At 37.4% G+C, this 14,019-nt stretch overlaps 1 protein-coding gene across 1 annotated transcript in view; it reads left to right on the top strand.

The window, feature by feature from the left end:
* Positions 1 to 5,322: 5,322 nt before the first annotated feature.
* ccnd2a (cyclin D2, a) overlaps positions 5,323 to 14,019 on the top strand; it is a 111,143-nt gene continuing 102,446 nt past the window's right edge. Inside the window, exon 1 of the mRNA XM_087796842.1 lies at positions 5,323 to 5,514. The gene's annotated coding sequence lies outside the window, so the exon portion shown is untranslated. The remainder of the gene's footprint in view (positions 5,515 to 14,019) is intronic.

Here is a 14,019-nt window from a genome sequence, read left to right as displayed (position 1 = left end):
ATTGACTAGGATTAGTCAGTTTCAACCTTGTATAAAACATCATCTGCTTTCTATTTCTTATGTCTTAAGATCATTTTTATCACACTTGAAGAATGTTCACCTTTCAATTAACATCTGTATTTAGCAAAATCCCTCTTTTACACCGGATTACCTCGAAGTAAGATGCTCTTTAGATACTTCATTCAATCCATCGTCACCTCTTTAAACGCACAGCCAATGTAAGTCTTTTGAAAACATCTCGGTGCACAGGTTTTTTTTAGTAAATATATGTTCACGTACTGCTTTCAATGCCACCCACCAAACCACCACCGACCTAAATCCCAGACGTTTAAAAAAGAGGTTTCTTTTTTTTCCCCCTTTCCTCCCGAAGCCACTTCCCTGTCTTCTCATTGCTGGAGGTGACGACACTCTCTTGGAATTCACTCCTCTTGCTTTTGGTGCACTCAGAGAGGCAGACTGTGTTGTTCAGATGTCTCAGTTTATAGCAGCCACTTACCAGAACTCTTTGGTTCCTCTGCTATTAATTGCTTGCCATGTCTCCTGTTTTGTGCTTTACTCTTGGTTGTCTAGCATTAGATTTTGGTAGACTTACCTCCGTACTGTTGTCACAGATGTTTTGAGATCTAATTAAGATGTGAAATTGCAGTTTTCACCTCAATAAATGCTTAGAATGATCCTTCACCCAAAGTTCTCAAAAATCGCTGCCCAAAAAGTAAATGCATCAAAAAACCTCTATTGTCTACACTACTGTTTAGAGCTGTGTATTGGCAAGAATCTGGTGATACGTGATACGCTATATTATGACATAACTGTAGTATCAACGATATATTGTTTCTTTTAAAGAACCAACATTATTCTGGCTTTTACAACAAAGAAATGAGCAAATACTTTCTCTAGTCAAATGTGAAAGTACTTGTAGCAAAGTGCTTCTCAAATTAGTCTTGAAATTAGTCAAAACCTCAGTTTTAAAGCGCCAGCAGCATCTTTTTCACTCATTCCTGTCATTTCACCAGTTTTGTTGTGACTTGTGAATGACGAATGTTTTAGACTAGTGGCCAGAAGTTAAATTGCATCACAAGAATGAATAAACACCCTGAATATTCGGGTGTTGTAAAATAAAACCTTGAATGATTGTTTTTTATACACACTATTGAAATATAAACCATTAAATAACTTTTAATTAAAATATAATATATATTTTTAAATGTAAAAAATTATGATTATTATTACTGTCTACTTGACACGTCGCGATATTTATTCGGAGTCCTTCCTGTTGTTGTAGCATGTTATTGTTTAAACTTTGGCTACAAGCTCGAAATATTGACTTTTTAAGTTTTTCCGGAACAATTCTTGTCGTCGAGGCTTCAATACAAAGTGGAGGTATTTGGATGTTCTTTTTAGACAGTGATTTTTGAGCTCTTTTTGCTGAAATAAGGTTATTTGTATTTTTGCCTATAACTCTAAAAAGAAAAAGAAAACTAAAAATAATCCCAACCCTTAGGTCGATAGGAGTGGGAATAGAAAATGAGTAAAGTTTTAATTTTGGATGAACTATCACTTAAACAAACTTTAAATCAGTGTCTGCAAAAGTGTAGGAAACGTGGGTTTTCTGCAAAGTTATCCCCACCCAAAAAAAAATATCTGACGCTAGATTGATGGGGGAGGTGTTGCCACTGCTCAGCCATCCATCACACTTTATTTCGTTTTTCAAGGGAAAGGAAAAGGAAGAAAAGAGAATAAATGAAAAAAGACTTCCAGAAATATCAGAGTTGGGGGGCTGGGGATGTGAAGGGTTGAAGAGTTGAGTAAGGGGAGGCCCCCTTTGCCTGGCATGACTCTCATTTTCTATACACCCCCTCTCTTTCTTAAAGCAGACGCTGGAAAAGAAGTCTTACCCTCGTGACCCCAACCATTCTCCAGACCCTAACACTGATAACAAAAGGCAGATAAAGCCAAATATGTAGGCGCAGGTTTGGTTAAGATTTGCAGTGGTGTTCGTTACAAGGACTAATAATTGCTGATGCTTTTTGTATTCAGGTCTTCCATGTATTTTAAGACTCAGGTAACACCTGGATAAATTATCAGAGCATCTAAAAGGAGGGACACTAATAGAATATTGTATGTTATTGCAAATGGTTTAAATCAAGGGTGTCAAATCTTCATTCGAGGAAATGAAAACGAACGGGGACCAAATTTGAACAATGACATTGAGCATACACAACTTCAAAATAACACCAACTATATCTTCAACCAGTTCACCACAAAATTCAGAACTTTTTTAGGGACGGACCAGAAAAACACGTTCAATATTTTGGATTTCACATTTTCACTTTGTTGTGTTTCCATCTTGTAATAAATCTTGTTTGACATTTGAAAAACCTTTATTTTTACAATTCAAAATGTGTCTTATTGAATGATACAGTTTATAACAGGCCGCATTATATCTGTTAAAGGGCAACAAATGGCCCCTGGATAACACTATGGTTATACTTTACTTGGAAGTTATTAGTAAAGATGTTATGTTGTATATTTTTCTCTTAAGTTACTCACACACTGAGGCGACAAAGAAAGCTTTTCAGGTCCTAATGTAGTAAAAAATGGCAAACTTGTATGACTTGATGTCACATTGTTTGTTAATTTATTTATTGAGTTTGATGAACAAGGCTCAAAAACCTTGGTATCAATTATCACAATAAGAATCAATGAAGTTCCTATTGAAAATGCATATCTAACACACAAGTTACCACCATAAAAATGAAGAAAATGAAAAAAAAAAAAAAAGATTTCTCTGGACACAAACTTATACTAAATTAGATTAGATAAACTTTATTGATCCCGCTGGAGATGTCTTTATTCAGGAAATTGTTTTTCCAGCACACAGCAACACAGACAATAGATAGATTAATAAAACAATAACTAAGTGCAATAAAAAGAAAATGCAAGAGGACACAATCTAAATCTAAAGATAAAGAACAAATAAACGAGGATACAAAGATAAACATGGAATATCATCTTTTCACTTCACTCCTGCCCCCAAACTCAAGAATTGTACAATCTAATAGCACGAGGAATGAATGAGTCCCTGAGTCTATAAGTGTTGCATCTGGGAAGGAGCATTCGTGCTCCATCTGCTTCTCTGTTCACTGATGACAGTGTTCAGAGGATGACTGTCATCATCCATAATTGACAGTTGTTTGTCCAGTGATCTCCTCTCAGCAACTGTCACCAGTGAGTCCAGCTTCATGCCAACCACAGAGCCAGCCCTTCTGATCAACCTGTCCAACCTGTTGACATTCCCACCCCAACACACCACAGCATAAACAGACTGGTAGGACATGCAGAGGTGTTTCCTGCAGATGTTTAATTATGTTGATGTTTCCTTTTGGCTTTTTTGAAACTTCTGATTCACCGGTTAAATAAAACACATGCAAAACCACCTTCAAAGTACATTTTATAGATTGTGATATTGGTTAACTTCAAGTCAAAGTTGGGATACACGTCGGTTATATAGATAAATAAAATTGTCTTTATTATGTTCTTAAAGGTCAACTAACGTGAAACCCCAACTCTCCTGACTCACTCACTTGTTTCAAATGTCGAATTCTTTCTCTCCAAGATGCAGTCAGTCACTCTTTATGACAATGTTTTGAAGTTCTCCCCCGCCTGAAATCTCGGCGAAAATTATGACGCCATAGTGGCTTCACTCCTCGTCCAGTCAGCTGTAATCGGTGAAGGTGGCGACAAACTTTGATTTTTGACCAATCTCAGCTGAGAGGCAGAGAGGGAAATATTTTCTAATGTAAATATTTCAATGTAAAGAGAGTTTTTTACAAACAAACACGTACTGATGAGTACAATAGAGTCCAATATCAGTTTAAGAGACACTTTAATAAACACTTTAGTTGCCCTTTAAAATAAAGGTTGAATGGCCACACTACACATGGAAAAGGTAATGTTTGGTCACAGGTGAATTCATCTTGGGCCGTTTCTTTCTCCATCTTTTATTACTGATACATTACAGAGGAGCCAAAATCTGAATCATCTATTTCCTACACTTGCCTTGATGACTCTTTCAATGGTTCAACTGTTGCTGGTTTTGTGGGAACACTACATACAGAGTAATGAACACATTAAATTGTTCCTATTTGGACCAGAACTGGTGTAGCATCGAGGCACAAAATACACATTCAGCTCTGTTCTTTGGCCTTTGTGTGGAAAGGAAAGTTGGACAACTCCGACGAGACTATCGAATAAAGAAAAGACTGTTTCCTATTATTGCTGATGTCAAGCTTTAAGGTGGGTTGTGGAGATTACGCCAGACCCCAACGATTGGAGTGAAAAGTAAACAAAGGAGGAAAATGATTACTTCTGCGCTTTTATTTTGAGTGTTCTGGATTTAAATCTAAATCTGATGACACATGATTTCCAGGACTGATTTCTCACATAGGTTTCTGGAACAAAGACCACATAGAATAATTTTCTCATAGCCTGAACTCCCCACCTTGTGTCAGACCAGGTGCCTAAGAAGACTAGTTTCAGGACTTTTATTGTACTTCTATTTTTTGTGTTTCTTATTTCAGAATATCATTTGAATCCTTCAGTCCTTGATGAAGAGTCAAAAAGTAACCCCTGTGTTGGAATCCTCAGAATTTGAATCACAAACCTCTCTCCGCTCTTAATCATTCACAAGTTTTGGTCAAGAGGAATGTTTTTTGGGAATCCATTTACTTCTTTTGACAATGACTTTCGGTGGTCGGGGGTCACCACAGGGTGCTGCCCCCCTACTGACCTCTCCTTTTTTCCTAGCTCAGTTCCATCCTCAGTGGTCGGTCTCCATCGTTCTGATTGATTAGAAGGTTCACCCTGAAACCAAATCAGATCAATTTCTCTTCTTCTTTTCTCCTGCTCTTGGTGAAGCTTTAGCTCATTAAAGATAACTCACTTTGACATGTGGCCAAATCATTCTGACACCCATTTAGCTCATCAGACGACAGTTATGAATATTCAGGATCTTTCAAGGAAAGGAACAGAAGAAGGGATGATGCAGTGTTTCTGTGACGGGGATGAAATAGTAGAGTCTAAATTTGTTTTAATAGTTGGAAATCCAATGATGGTCAAACCCCTTCGATCATGTGGTTTTAGGCAGGAAAGTAGACCATGTCAATTCTGATCGGTAGTTGATCATTGTCAGCTTGACTTGAATGGTTTATCTCAGATACTTTAGATTTATCTACAGTGAAGTCAATGATGTTTCAAGAACAGTAACAATCAATAACAAGTGTTCATTTTTCTTAACATTTGTGTATTTTTGTTTTTCTATAGATGCCACCAAAATGCTGCGTCAACCCATTGAGGTCAAAAACAAGTCATGGAATAAGAAAAAGAAAAAAAAAGATGAACGAGAAATGAATCATGTTCATGGTCAGTCTACATTAAAAAAAGGCTGAAGAATACATTTGAAGGAAACACCTGAGGAAGCCACAAACCGACCTGCAGCTGATGATCTGAACAGATGTAAGTTCTACTTTAGTTATTTTCTATTTTGAGCTCTTGTTGAAATCAATTGTTTATTTCATTCATGTTTGTTTTATTGTGTTTGTTTGTATTTGTTCGGACAGGTTTATTTTATGAATCCTTCGATGGGAAATTAAAGACATTAACTGGAGTTAGTTTAAATAGCTTTTGAAATTATTTCATTTTTTATATCAATTGATTTTTCTTTTTAAGAAAATGTTTTTTTACCTAAACATTTCTTAGTTTTATGTTTATGTGTATATTTAAAAGAGATTTGCTCTGACTTCTACATGATTTGCTTTTACTAAGTAATTAATAGCATGTATTTTATTAAACTTAATTTCAAATTTGGATGTATTTTACATACTCTTTTAATTTCATTAATACTGTTTACATTTTCCTTATCAGATTTCTTTTGGATTAGTTTTCAAAAAGTATATATTACTCTGCGCTTTTAGATTGAACTTCTTGTCTGAAGATTTAGCTGTTAGCTTAAGTTGTAGATTGTTTTTGTTTATTGAGTATTTAGCAGAATAGATAACAGAATTATTAGTGACCTTGCACTATACTCGGATAATCTTTTATTTTTTATTTTTTTAAGTTTGCTGTAAAATAAGTCAAACACTGTGAAAACCGTTATATTGTATGAAGCGTAATTCTCCCTAAACACTGACTTCAAAGTGTATTGTTATCACTTTTTGGAATTGAAATAAATCAAGCGTCCCAATAATGAGGTTGACCTTGACTTGTCATTGTCTACAGGAACGTTTTAGCATTTTTCTGAATTGTGAAACAGGAAACAAGTTCCTAGACCATTATAGCAGCTGATGCAGGATACTGTTTGTTTAAAGAGATCAGCGATGTCAAAAACATTAGAATGGAGTCATCAAGAGTAGGACTGCACGGATCCGACTTTTATGATACCGATACCTCGGCTTGAGTATCAACCTTTACCAGTACAGTTACCGATACCAGTATTTCTGCAGTTGATACAGAACTCTGTAGCAAGAATTCTGACCCGCTCTAGTAGAAGAACTCACATTTCTCCGGTCCTTAAAACTCTTCACTGGCTTCCAGTTTCTTTCAGGATCAACTTTAAAATTCTGGTTCTTACTTTCAGAGCTATTCATGGTCAGGCTCCTCCTTACATCACTGATCTGATCCAGCCTTACACCCCAGCTCGGGCTCTGAGGTCTGTGGATCAGAATCTACTTATGGTTCCACGCACACGGCTCAGGACCAGAGGAGAGAAATCTTTTCAGGCTGTTGCTCCTAAGCTTTGGAACAATCTTCCTCTCTCTTTGCGCTTGATGGAGTCTACTGACTCCTTTAAGAAACATCTTAAGACGTTTCTATTTGTTCAGGCTTTTCCTTGAATTTCTCGAACTCCTGTGTTGTTCTCGGTGTTGTCTTGATCTTTGAAGTATGTACTGTTTTGAGTATTGTTTTGATTTTTAAAGCGCTTTGTGACCCTGGTCTCGAAAAGCGCTATATAAATATATATTACTTACTTACTTACTTACTTACTTGACCTTTTAAGCATTTTATTGGGTATTGTGTTGTTTGTTTAAGCGCTTTGTGACCCTGGTCTAGAAAAGCGCTTTGTAAATATTACTTAATATGAACTTTTTGCCCTTCTGTAGGATATATATATATATATATATACAGATGATATATAAGTATGTATACATAAGCCATAACACAATTCAGTTTGTTTTGTTTTTTATTACCTGAGTTCACTATAATGACATCACCTTTGATGCGATCATAAAATTTCATTCAGTGATTTTTGAAATTCCAAATCATCCAATGGGTTCTTTAAACGGCCACATCAAAAAGCAACAGTTAAAAATCAGAAAGGAGACTATTGATTAATTTTTGAACTACTTGCATGCTACTTCAATCAGCTGGACCTTCACAAACCACTTTGTGTCAATAAAGTTATGCATCTACTTATGAGAATAAACTAACAAAGAAGGGGTTGAAACGGATGGAAAATGCCAGATTTCACAAAAATAATCCCAGACTCGTACCATAAGCTTTTGCACCGCTGGGCTCTCTCTTTTTTATGCCACCGCGAAAATAGAGCTAATGCAAATCCATCAGAGGACTTATGCAAACGTGGGGCACTGGTTTTGAAATGTGGTTTTCTTTTCACGGAACAGACGTTGATAGTATCATACAGGCAGGAGACTGGCAGATATTCGATTGCTTTAACTTGATAACATTACTTCATTACTGGCACTGGCACTTCCCTTTATGATGACAATCTCGCTTCACTTCTTTATGTCTCATAACTCTCTTCCTACTCTACCTTTGCAATCGACCAGTAGACCATCGTATTCAGCCTCCCCCACCCCCGACGGATCTGGTGTCATGAACCTACGTTGTCTGTGACGTGCAATGGAAGTTTGTTCTATTTTTGGATTACAGTGTCTCTTTTTATGTGGAAATATGAACTATTTTCTGAGCCAATCGTCCTGATTATCACTCCCACGCTGTTCCTGGGTTCAGGTGTGAGGGCAGAGTTCCGTGGATCAGCTCGGGGGGTTTCCCCTTCTCCGAGCCGTGGTTATTAGAGCGGCGGTACCGTGAAGGACATTCATCGCAGACGACTCCATATTGTTCTCTGTGTGCTGGAAGGAGGCTTTGATTGCACATATGGTTTGAATCCTGGAGAGTGAATGAACTCAGTATTTCATCAATATAAGGCTGTTGACTAACTTAGAACCTGAATACAGTTTAACCAAACATTTTTAAAATATAGTTTGGTTTGTTATTGTTACCATTGATAAATGGTCTGTCAAGATGCTGCCATGTTTTCGAGACGGGTTGGTTAATGGGTCTGGAGCACGGGTTTATCGTGAACATCAGAGCAACTTTCGTGATTGTTGCACAAATAGCACTTTTAAACGCTCCAGATGAAATCTTTTGGCTGCATCAGGACAAGTTGTGTTAGAGACAAGGCTGGACCAACAACAATTAACGGACCCTCTCACTGCCTCTGATAAAATACATCTCACACTAACTAGTCTAGGACTTTGTAGTTCACATATATATTTAATATCTTTTAAATGTTTCAGGTCATGTTGTTGTTGGTGCTTGTCTGTCAATATCCGGGTTCCCAAATATTTGACGAGTATAATTCAAAAATTACAGGTCATGGTAGTTTTTTTTTGTGTGCTTATAAACACTTTTTGAAATATAATAAAAGAGGAAATATGTGGTTATTACTTTGAATTTCAAGTAGTAATTTTACCAAAAAGATGGAGCAATGCATGAGTTTGTCAAGTTCCACAGTTAGAGATGGGAAGATATATTTTTAATTTAAATCGATTAATGAAATGTAATTTCCTAATTAATTAAACAATAATGTAACTTAGGAAAGACATTTTATGTTAACCCCTTACAATTTACTAGTGACTGGTCCAGGTTCTCCCTTTACCTCTCGCCTCAAGAAGCAGATAAAGGCTCCTGCCTTTCATGAACCAAACAAAAGAAAATTAATAAACCTTTTATGAGATTATGATTAAAAAAGATAAGGATAAATTAAAATTTGAGAAGCAAGTTAAAACGTTAAGAAAACAAACACTATGCCAAATGTAAAGGTGAGTAAACCAAAATAATGGCAAGCAAACAAATACCAATTTATTGATACATGTTTTAAAAGTATTATTATTATTTATAAAAAATATTAAGTAGTTAAGGTATTAATGCCCTAATGTAAGATGTAAAAAAATATATAGAAATGTTATCATTAATTTGATTATTATTGCAGAGAACAATACATAATCAATTATGATCTTGAGTTATAGTATATTAAAAAAATGGCATGTCAATTTTAAAAAGTTAATATGTAAATATGTGTTGTTAAAATTGACAAAATAAAAGCACAGACCCTCTGAAAGATGGATTCACTCGACATGATCGATACATTTTATTTACATTTATGTGTTTATTAAGTTGTCGTTGGGCTCTGCACCCCATCGTTGTCATGATATCATCAAAGGTTAGCAGCACAGCCTTCTCTCCAGAAGTGTGCCTCCTGCGAACTGTCACTCTCTTTGGCCGACCTCCACGAAGATCGTGGAAGTCCTGGCACTTGCCCGGAACCCTCAGACAGTCTTGGGGCAGATGCAATCTGGAGGCGCTCCCTACAGTGGAGGTCTGCCCCCTTCACGCCACTCTCAATTCTCAGCCAGACAAAACAGAGGAAGTCTGTGCTGTGAATGCAGGCGGACATGGACACTCTTGGGTGTTGTGTTTGCAACCACACTTTTGGGAAGACACTGATAGGAAGGGCATCTTTAACATGTCAAGAGGCACATGCTAATTTACCCTTGGAGATAATCCTATAAATGTCTAAATAAAACAGTCAGACAGTTAAAAACAATACAAAAAAAAAAAATCATTTGTTTTCTCCATCTGTTCAGCTGGTACCATATGCCTCATGCCTCATGATGGTTTTTGACTTATTTCAGTACATTGGACTGGCAAACTGTCCAGGGTGTCCCTCCCAAAGTGCTCTCAAAATAACTAATTGTAGTGACTGATATTCTCCACTAGGTGTGTACATGAATAGCTTGACTTGAATTTGTGAGATTGTGTGCGATGCTAAGCTAACAGTTTAACCCTTGAACATTTCATGTAGTGTCCCCCACATTTGAAAACTATTAAAAACTAGTTTTCTTCTAAATATAAATGATACACGCTAGTGGACAAAAGTGTGTCATGCCATACATTTCTACCAATTACTACTGCAAGAGCAAAATAAAAACTTTAAAGCAAAATACAAGATGGCCGACAGTAGATGAGGTACAGCAAAGGGGAGTAATATCTTCTTATTCAATTTATTCGAAAGGAGCCCTTTTTTCGGGGGAAAAATAAATGCTACAACTAAGAAATGATTTAAAGAATCTGAATATGGATTTTTCTTTTATTTAATTGATTGATTTTTGATGTTTGTGTTTATAAAGTTTTATTTTAAAGTAACAAAAGTGCATTATCATAATTCATTTAACTTAAAAAATGGGACTATATTTCTATGAAATGTCTATTCTTGAAGAAAACAAAAGCTGATTGAAGCTGTTTGCAACTATAATAAATGACAATCTTCTCTCGTGAAACCTAGTTTTAATCCTTTACGTGTTACTTTGTCACTTTTACAAGCCGAACCGTTTTAACTTTGGAAATGTGAGCGGCTTAGCTTTGCTGCTTCTCCATTAACCTTTTGCCAAATTGTGCACTTGGTAGGAAAAAAAGGCTGCAGCTGGACGCAGATGGCAACAAAGCCTGAATGGCCGGGTAGCTCAGGGCACCATAAAAAATCCTGCTGACGACTGTACGACAAGGTCACAGCCCCTCGGTGCTGCCCCCCGAAAGGAGATTGAGAGTAAACAGGCGTAATAGGGCCGGGCTAAAAGAGACTTGGACTGTGTTCTTGTAAATAATTGTATTCATTGTTCTCTGACACTGTTGGTTATGGTCACAAGCTGTTTAGTAGGCCCCTGTCTGTCTGGTGCTCTCCATGATCCTGGTGTCAGTCCCTGCGCCCCTGAGGGAAGCGACTTGTGCCAGGGGTGACGTGCCAGCTCCCTGACCCGGTGGCCCCCTTTCGTCTGACGTGCCCACGCCAGGATCCGAGCGGTCCCGGAGCAGCTCGGGGACGCAGGGCGTGCTGCGTGCATGCTGCTCCTCTGTTAAATAAAGCTGGTTCAAAGAGCAACATTCCTGCCCCCGGCACGGCAGCTAAATAGCCAGCTCTTGTCGTGTCACAGCACCAGATTGTTTTCATTTTATTAGTAGCCTTTAACGTCCGTGACTCTGGTACGATCCGATTGAGAGCCGCGTGTTACTAGGATCTGTTGCTGACTGAGGAAGAAGCAGATGGGTTGTTAGGGGGGGTTTTTTTGGACCATTTACCTGAACTCCCTATCGTAATAAGAACTCATTCCAAGTTTCTTCAAAATTTAAAGTCATAGTCAGATCTTGATTTAATTATGATATGGAGATATTCATATATTTCGAGCTAAGCTAAAGGCAAGCAGGTGTCATTCAAAGATTTTTTTTTCCGCCCTATAATGTTACCAGAATTACCTGCTAGGTGTGGCCCGTTCAAAGACGGAGAGTGATGTTAATAATTTCTAAATATCCCCTTTTTAGGACAGAATTTTCTTCCCTGTTTTCTTTTATTTAAGGGCAACTAATGTGAAAACCCAACTCTGACTCACATGTTTCAAATTTCAAAATCTTCTTCCTCTCCAAGATGCAGTTAGTCTCTCATCGTGACCAAGTTACTACTTTATAAAGTTCTTCCCCGTCTGAAATCTTGGCAAATGAGAGGTTACGAGGGCGGAGTCCATTTTTACACAATAATGGTCTTCACTTCTCCAGTTGTAATCACGCCCCATTTTGTTTATACAACAAGTTTCTCGGAGGTGGACATTCCTGGATTGATGACATGCGGTGACACATACTTTTAAGAAACACTCCTAAATCAACACATTAGTTGAAATTAATTTAATTTAATGACCAAAATGGGCCCATAGAAATACTGTTTTTTGCATAACTCTATTACCCAGACATTACCATCTTAAATAGAAAATAAGGAAACACTCTTTTGATATATGATAACAATCTTTAGTTAAAAAAATACATATTAATATAAAATAAAATGCTTTATTATCAAAAAAAAACCAGTGAGATTCATTTTTGATGCTTTTTTTATGTTCAACATATGATGTTTTTTATTGTATTATTTACTTATTTTCCCCTACATTAAGACATTTACTCAAGTAGTCGTTCTATCTGAATATTACTCATAACTTTTGGAAACAAAAAACTTTCAAAACGTTTTCGTGCAATAGTGTTTACTTGTGTTTATATCATTGGCTCTTGTTCAATGATGATGACATCATTGGTTAAAGATGCCTTTGATGATCATGAATCATGGCGGCAAAGTTGGGTTACAGGTTCGATGTTTCTGGCGTGTCCAGCTGGGAGGAGGCCCCGGGGCTTTTCCAGAACTAGCTACTGGAAGAACTGGAGTGGGTTTATCTGGGCTTCTTCACCTCAGACGCTGCCCCAGAGACCCTACCTGTGGTAAATAATAAATAAGCAGGAACAATCAATAAGCACTTCTGCTGTTCATTAGAACTTTCTCTTATATTTATTGTGGAGACAAATATTCTGATCGTTCCTTTGATCAAACACTTAAAGTCTTCTTGAGTGACTTCATCACTGCGTGAGCACATGGTTCGACTCAGACGTGTTTGTTCTCTGATTCACAAAGCACAAAGTTGGTGAAGCTATTTACTGGCCCCTCGTCCTCACCGGTTACTCTTCCTGTTCTATTTTTTACTATCTCTACAACAGATGACTCGGGTCGATCTGATCCATCATCTGTTTATCTTTCGGTTATTATTTATTACGCTCCTCTGTGGGTCACGATGTTAAGGGAGCGTTAAGCTAACAAATGCTCTTTTGTACTGCCATTTTGAAAAATAAGTCACATGGGAATCAACTGAAGACTTTTTTAAGAATCATTTAGAAGGTTTTAAAATTATAGTTCTTGACCTTCAATGATGAATCAAGATCATTCCTTTTAGGGTTTAGTATCGTTTTGTCTCCCACCCTTGTAATTATTTTGTAATAATTTTAATCGTGTATTTTCCATACCTGTGTGTTCAACCATGTGTTTTCATTAGGGCTTTCAAAGGGAAGTTTGTGGGCACTGGAACTCCCCCAATACTGCATCATCTTCAGGTTGAATCGATAGAGCCCCGATGACATCATGTATGTTTTAGCGTAGCGCTCCAGCTAGAAAGCAGCACCAGAAAATTCCAGTGGCTAAGTGGAACACACAAGCGGATCCAGCCAATGGAAGTCAGATGCTCTCCCTGACAGTCCTGATGGGTTTGGGGGACGTCGATCGAGGGGCCACGCCGAGGGCTACATCTGACTTTACTGTAAGAAAATAAGTGCATGCCTTGGTACAAACTGGAATTAGATCTAATTTGCTCCAGGCCATCATGTTTGATCTACAACCTCTCGAGCTCGGCTACCCACATCTTGAGCTGGAAAAGAGTATATAACACATTCAGGATGTTATGGTATTTCATTCTATAAAAATCGTGAGTCGCAGTCGAGGGAAACTCTTTTCGTATGTTTCTTAAAACCATACATCATCCCTTCATAGATTTATTAGATTTCTTGTTTGATTTAAATTCGACTTCCTTCCCAACACAGGATTGTAAAAGTCTTTTTATTTTGTATCATCCCGACTACTTTAATCAGTGGCACGTTTCCAGAGCAAACAGTAAAGATCTGATACACAAACTGAACTTCCTAGATTGCTTTGCTTTGCTGCCTCCTTCGTGAACAAGATATGCGTTTATGAAAAGGTGTAGGTGTGTTTTTATGTGGTCTGATTAAGGTCAGTCATTTTACCCCCACAATGAAAATGAGATCAAAGCCATGTGGGAACAAAACTCCGGCCCGACAGGT

This window comes from Callionymus lyra, chromosome 8, assembly GCF_982586985.1.
Source record: "Callionymus lyra chromosome 8, fCalLyr1.hap1.1, whole genome shotgun sequence".
NCBI lineage: Eukaryota > Metazoa > Chordata > Actinopteri > Syngnathiformes > Callionymidae > Callionymus > Callionymus lyra.
Note: the sequence above shows the minus strand (reverse complement) of the source record. Positions and strands in the feature narration are given on the sequence as shown.